The sequence below is a fragment of the Apium graveolens genome, chromosome 11 (genome assembly GCF_009905375.1).
Source record: "Apium graveolens cultivar Ventura chromosome 11, ASM990537v1, whole genome shotgun sequence".
Lineage (NCBI taxonomy): Eukaryota > Viridiplantae > Streptophyta > Magnoliopsida > Apiales > Apiaceae > Apium > Apium graveolens.
The window spans coordinates 3,884,405-3,891,584 of record NC_133657.1 but is presented as its reverse complement, the minus strand read 5'-3'; positions in this window follow the sequence as shown (position 1 = coordinate 3,891,584).

The window sequence follows — 7,180 nt, the reverse complement described above, 5'->3', positions numbered from 1 at the left end:
GTGCTGATGGTTGAGGTTCTGATGATTGGACATCAGGATATAGTTCAGTGTATTTAACTGGATCATAGGTTATTAAGGCTTGTTTGACAGATAAAGGAACTTGGAGGGGTCTTAACACCGCCTTCTTATTATCAGTAGATAATAAGTCATTAAAGCTCTTTTAGCTAGTCTGAATGATGGAATTAATTCACTAGCTGATTGGGGCTTATCATCATAACAAAAACTATAAATAAGCTGACAGAATCTAGCAAAGTAAACAGTATTTCTGTCTCTGTCATTCTATCCCCAATGAAACCTAAGACAACACTTGCATAATCAAAATCAGATCGGTTAATGAGAGCATACCCGATTTGTTGGCTGAATATGGGGATTGCATCGAAATTAGAACATTTGTTTGCAAAAGCCTTGGTTATGCGGTCAAAGAAGAAACTCCATTCCCTCCTTATATAAGATCTCTTCAACTGACCCAGCTTTGCCAATGTCCTCTCATACCCCAAACTGGCCATCATGTTTTGAAGAACTGGCTCCTCAACAGTAGAATAAACACAGTTCTCAGGCAGCTGCAGTGCTTGTCGAACCATGGCCAATGTCACGACATGCTCATCCTCCCCAGATGAAAAAATAATACTTGGGGACCCTTGAGCACCACCATCATCATATACTCCGTTTCTCCAGAACTCCAGCACTTGAGTACGTCTTTTGGTGCCATCTCTATAAGAAATTAAGTGAGTAAGAGAATTTTTGCAAAGTGTTTGTGAAAAGTCCTGAGTGAAAAACAACTTCAGAAAATAAGAGAGAGAGAGAGAGAGAGAGAGTAAAAGAGATTTAGAATAGAAAAGTAAGTAAAAGATGAAAAAATCTTTTATCTCTCATATATATACTCTCTCCACTCAAAAATTGTATTTTTGAAGCATGTGGTACACTTTACACCTGGCACCATGTGAACAGTCAATAAACGGTTAGAGCAGGAGTTAATGGGCATGTAAAATAAGCAATAATTACCGTGCACATGCAGTTTTTCAGGACCTACACGTTAACCACTAACCCATAACGATTATGACCGATTTATCTCACATAAACCAATATTCTGTAAAAATATGATCGTTCAAGTAATGACCAAAAATAAGCCAAGTAAATAAATACTGCCACGTCAGCATCAGAACTTGATTATTAGCAGAATTTAAAAGTCATCAGAATATGGCTCCTTTACTCGAAAAGTGAATGTTTATTCCTGTAATTCTTCACACAAATACGGATATAGGTACATTAGAACTTAATCATCAGAACTTCCATCAGAACTTGTCCTCAGAATTTATGCAACTGACACTTAAACTGTTCATCTAAAACAACATTTATCACCACAGTAATTTTCATCATTCATATGGAGTGTATGTGTGTGCATTAAGCTAAATATCAGACAAAGAGTAAAGTCTGATTCACTTCAGTACATCTTAGAAATAAGGCATAACTAAGAACTTTGCTCAAATCTGTCATTATTCTGAAGTCTACTATAGAATGAGTTCATGCATGAGTCCACCTCAACTGTTTTGTGCTCATTTTATGCATCTTTTGAAATTCTTTTACAGTGGCTTCTCAGTGTAAGTAAGTCACAACTGCTTATCAGAATTTATGCTATTATAAGAGTATTTCTCCAGTAATCAAAGAATGTAAAAAGTCACCAAGAAAATTTTATTTTGCTTTTTTAATGCATATTACTTAATACCAACAATGCACTTGGGTCTTCCCTTCCACATTTTTACTCTTGATCTCAAAGGAGTACCTGATATTTATTTCTTTTCTTTTCTTTTCTTTTTGATAAGTGAGGCTTATCAGCACTTAGTACATCCATCAGATTTAATAACATCAGAACTTAACAGATAAGAAACACTATTCTAGTTTTTGACTTAGTAATAAGATACACAAAGTAAACTTCAACTAAGCTCAGTATCAGAATTTGCTTGTGTTAAAAGATTTCCACATAAACAATTACTTCATACATGGGATCTTTAGTATATTAAGACTATTAAGTCAGCATCTAGCACAGTTATCCTCATTGGTTTAAATAGTCACAGAAACATTCATATCACTATCAGAGTTTAGAAATTCACATCAGACAACAATCAGCACTTAGAAATTTTTTAATTAAGCACATAATACACAAAGATAGTAATTTCTGTAAATACTGATCATAAAGACTGATGTATCAGAACATAAACTAAGCAGATTTAGAGAAAAAACCTGAAACCATTCCAAGTTCATTTATCAATCTTGTAAAAGTAGCTTCACATAGGGGTTTTGTGAAGATATCTGCTAGTTGTTAATCTGTTGGAACAAAATGCAATTCCACTGTACCTTCATCCACATGTTCCCTTATGAAGTGATACATAATTCTGATGTGTTTTGTCATTGAGTGTTGAACTGGATTACCTGTCATAGCAATAGCACTTTGATTATCACAGTAAAAAGGGATTTTAGAATATGTTAACTCATAATCCAGTAACTGATTCTTCATCCAAAGAATCTGTGCACAACAGCTTCCTACAGCAATGTACTCTGCTTCTGCAGTTGATGTGGAAATTGACTTCTGTTTGTTGCTAAACCAAGAAACCAATCTGCCTCCAAGAAATTGGCAGCTTCCACTTGTGCTTTTCTTGTCAATTTTGCATCCTGCAAAATATGAATCTGAGTAACCTATTAGCTTAAAGTCTGATTCTCTAGGATACCACAATCCCAGATCAGCTGTACCCTTAAGGTACTTGAAAATTCTTTTCACAACTATTAAGTGAGGTTCTCTTGGATCTGCTTGAAATCTTGCACAAAGACAGGTAACATAAATGATATCAGGTCTACTTGCAGTTAGATAGAGTAGTGAGCCAATCATACCTCTGTAATCAGTAATATCTACTGATGTACCAGTATCCTTATCCAATTTTGTTACAGTGGCCATAGGAGTGGATGCACTTGAACAATCTTGCAATCCAAATTTCTTCAACAAATTTCTGGTGTACTTAGATTGACAAATAAAAGTTCTTCTTCATTCTGCTTGACTTGAAGGTCCAGAAAATAGCTAAGTTCTCCCATCATACTCATTTGATATCTTGAGTGCATCAGTTTGGCAAACCTTTTGCAAAGTCTGTCATTTGTAGAACCAAAAATGATATCATCAACATATATCTGCACCAAAAGTAAGTCATTTCCATGGTTGAGATAGAATAAGGTTTTTTTAATCGTCCCTCTGTTAAATTCACTTTTTAGAAGAAACTGAGCTAATATCTCATACCATGCTCTTGGAGCTTGCTTAAGGCCATAAAGTGATTTATCAAGTCTGTAGACATGACGAGGAAATTTTGAATTTACGAAACCTGGAGGTTGTTCAACATATACTTCTTCTTCTAATTCTCCATTAAGAAAAGCACTTTTTACATCCACTTGAAAGACTGTAAACTTTTTGTGAGCAGCATAAGCCAAAAATATCCTTATGGCTTCCAATCTAGCAAGTGGTGCAAATGTTTCATCATAATCAATTCCCTCCTATTGAGAGTATCATTTTGCAACCAGCCTTGCTTTATTCCTTGTAATTATGCCATCACTATCAGTTTTATTTCTGAACACCCACTGTGTACCAACAATAGATCTGTTCTTTGGTATTGGCACTAGGGTCCAGACTTTATTTCTTTCAAATTCATTTAACTCTTCCTGCATTGCTTGCACCCAGTCAGCATCTTGAAGAGCTTCTTCCACTTTCTTTGGTTCAGTCTGAGAAAGAAAATAGTGATAGAGACATTCATTTGATGTAGCTGTTCTAGTTCTGACACCTACATCAGGATTTCCAATAATTAAGTCAGGTATATGTGCTTTAGTCCACTTCCTTGCAGATGGAAGGTTATCTCTAGAACTGGATGATCCCCCATGATCCATGCTGTCTCCATCAACATTTTCTGATGCTCCCCCTGAAATTATGCTCTTTGAATTGGATCCTTCAGTATTTGAGTTTCCAGAATTATCAGAATTTGAGTTTCCAGAATTATCAGAACTTGGTCCATCAGGACTTGATGAATCAGAACTTGAAGAGCCTATTGTAGATTCTGATGCTTCTTGAGATGTGGTTGGATCTTCAATATGCCCCTCCTGCACAGGTGCATCTTGCTTTAGCGTAGTCACCACAGTTTCAATAATATCAGAGTTTAATCCATCAGAGTTTGCAGTATTAGGATTTAGACTGTCAGGATTTAGACTGTCATGATTAACAGAATCAGAATTTAAAACTTCATTTTCAAATCTCAGCTGATCATGATCATTGAAATATTCAAGTCCAGTAATCTTCTTATCGTCAAAGGAGACATTGATAGATTCTATGACAACCCTTATTCTTAAATTGTAGACACTGAAGGCTTTTGTGGAAAGTGGATATCCAACAAAAATTCCTTCATCAGCTTTTAGATCAAATTTGGATAGCTGTTCAGAATGAGTCTTAAGAACAAAACACTTGCATCCAAATACATGAAAATACTTCAGATTTGGCTTCTTTTTCTTCACCATCTCATATGGTGTCTTTCCACGCTTGTTGATAAGTGTTGCATTCTGAGTAAAACAAGCAGTCTGCACAGCTTCAACCCAAAAATAGGTTGGTAACTTTGCTTCATCAATCATAGTTCGTGCAGCTTCAATAAGAGTTATATTCTTTCTTTCAACAACTCCATTTTGTTGTGGAGTTCCAGGAGCAGAGAATTCCTGCTTTATTCCATGGTCTTTGCAGAACTCTTCCATAATCAAATTCTTGAACTCAGTGCCATTATCACTTCTTATGATTTTCACAGAGTCTTTGACCAATTTATCCAGTTGTTGACATGATCAATCAAGATAGATGCAGTTTCACTTTTTGTGTGCAAGTAATACACCCATGTGTATCTGGTGAACTCATCCACTATGACCATAGCATATTTGCAATAGACATGACATTCACTGGACCAAATAGATCAACATGTAGTAGGTGATAAGGCTCAAGAATTGAAGATTCAGTCTTGCTCTTAAATAAAGATTTTCTTTGTTTTGCCTTTTGACATGAATCACAAAGGCCATCAGGAGCAAATACTGATTTTGGCAGTCCTCTCACAAGATCTTTCTTGACTAGTTCATTTATATTATTGAAATTTAAATGAGAGAGTTTCTTGTGCCAATTCCAGCTTTCTTCAATTGATGCTCTACTTAACAGACAGATTGCAGAACCATCAGAGTTTGTTGAAAGCTTGGCTTCATAAATTTTACCATGCCTGTATCCTTTCAGAACAACTTTGCATGTAGATTTGCTTACAACTTCACAGTGTTCTTCAAAGAAATCCACATGATAACCTCTGTCACAGATTTGACTAACACTCAGCAAATTATGTTTAAGTCCTGAGACAAGAGCTGCTTTTTCAATGATGACATTCCCAAGATTGATATTGCCATATCCCAGAGTTTTTCCCATGTTGCCATCTCCATAAGAAACACATGGGCCAGCTTTCTCCACAAAGTCTGATAACAGGGCTTTATTTCCAATCATATGTCATGAACATCCACTGTCCAGAACTAGGATGTTTTTCCTCTTGCCCTTTAACTCAGCAGCATCAGAACTGTTATCAGCATTTGCCATTAAGGCATAGTTCACCTCATTTTCAGAATCATAGGTGTCTGTCCAGCTTTTCTTCTTTGTGACAAGTGCCTTGCCTTTGTCACTCTTCACTTTCTTGCAATCAGGAGATATATGATCTTTCTCACCACAGCTGTAGCATTTAACATTTGAGTAATCTCCTCTGTCAGACTTTCCTCCTTTGCCTTCAGATTTTCTGAAACCCTTCTTATCAGAACTTGCACCTTCCCTGGAAAATTTCTTTCCCTTTCTGAATTTCCTGTATGCAATCCTTGTGATTCCTTTTACCATAAGAGCACACAGCTTCATCATCTCTTCATCAGGATCCATCTCAGGTAAGCTTTCAGTTTCTGAGTCATCATCACTATCAGAACTTGTTGACTCAGTATCAGACTTTGTGATAAGAGCTTTTTCCTTGCCTTTTCTTGAGGCAGCTACTTTGGGGACATCCTCCTCATCCTTAAGAACAACTGTCCTTGACTTTCTTCCATTCCCCTTGCTTCTTTGTTCCATCTCAAGTTCATGAGTCTTGAGGATCCCATAAATTTCATCAAGAGTTGTTTCATCAAGAACATAGTTGTCTCTTATAGTGGTGGCCTTCAAATCCCAACTTTCAGGAAGAGCTAACAGGAATTTAAGATTTGAATCTTCAAGTTCATATTCCTTGTCCACCAGTGACAGATCATTCAAGAGTTTGACAAATCTGTCATATAATCTAGTTAATGACTCATCAGGTTTTGAGTCACAGTGCTCATACTCTTGAGTGAGTATAGTCCTCCTGTTCTTCTTCATTGAATCAGTTCCCTGACATCTTGTTTTCAAGGCATCCCATATCTCATTTGCAGTCTTGCAGTTGATTACCCTGTTTGACATGACATTATCAATGGCACTATGCAGCAAATGTCGTACATTTGCATCCTTAGCACTAGATGAGATATCTTCAGCTGTATATTCACTTTTCTCCTTTGGTACTGTCTGTGCTGGCTGATCGGTAACTACAACAAAGAGCTTGGTTGGCTTATGTGGTCCTTCATTGATTCTGTCAAGGTATTCTGGATCTGTAGCTTCCAGAAACATAGACATCCTCACCTTCCATATGGGATATTCAGATGGTTTCAGAATGGGAACCCTAATAGTCTCATATCGATTATGGATTTTAGTCTTTGGAGTTTCTTCAGTTTTGGTGGGCTTGGTTGGAGTTTGTGTTTCTTCAGACATGATTGATTTCGGATCTTAAACTGTATGTATGCTAACAAATTACTCTGATACCACTTGTTAGGTCACACGCACTGTAGAAGGGGGTTGAATACAGTGTTTACTACAATCAAATCGAATTAAAGTACACAAGTAACAGAACACAGATTTTATTCAACACAATAAACTCTGTTACAATATGGAATTGTCCTCTCTCAGTGATGAACAAATTATCACGAGAGCTGTTAGGGTTACAATGAATAATAATTTCGATTAAGATAACACATATAGTGTAAACCCTATACCTGTGTTTATATACTACACAGTTACAAGATAAACTTCTAATTGATATCGAAT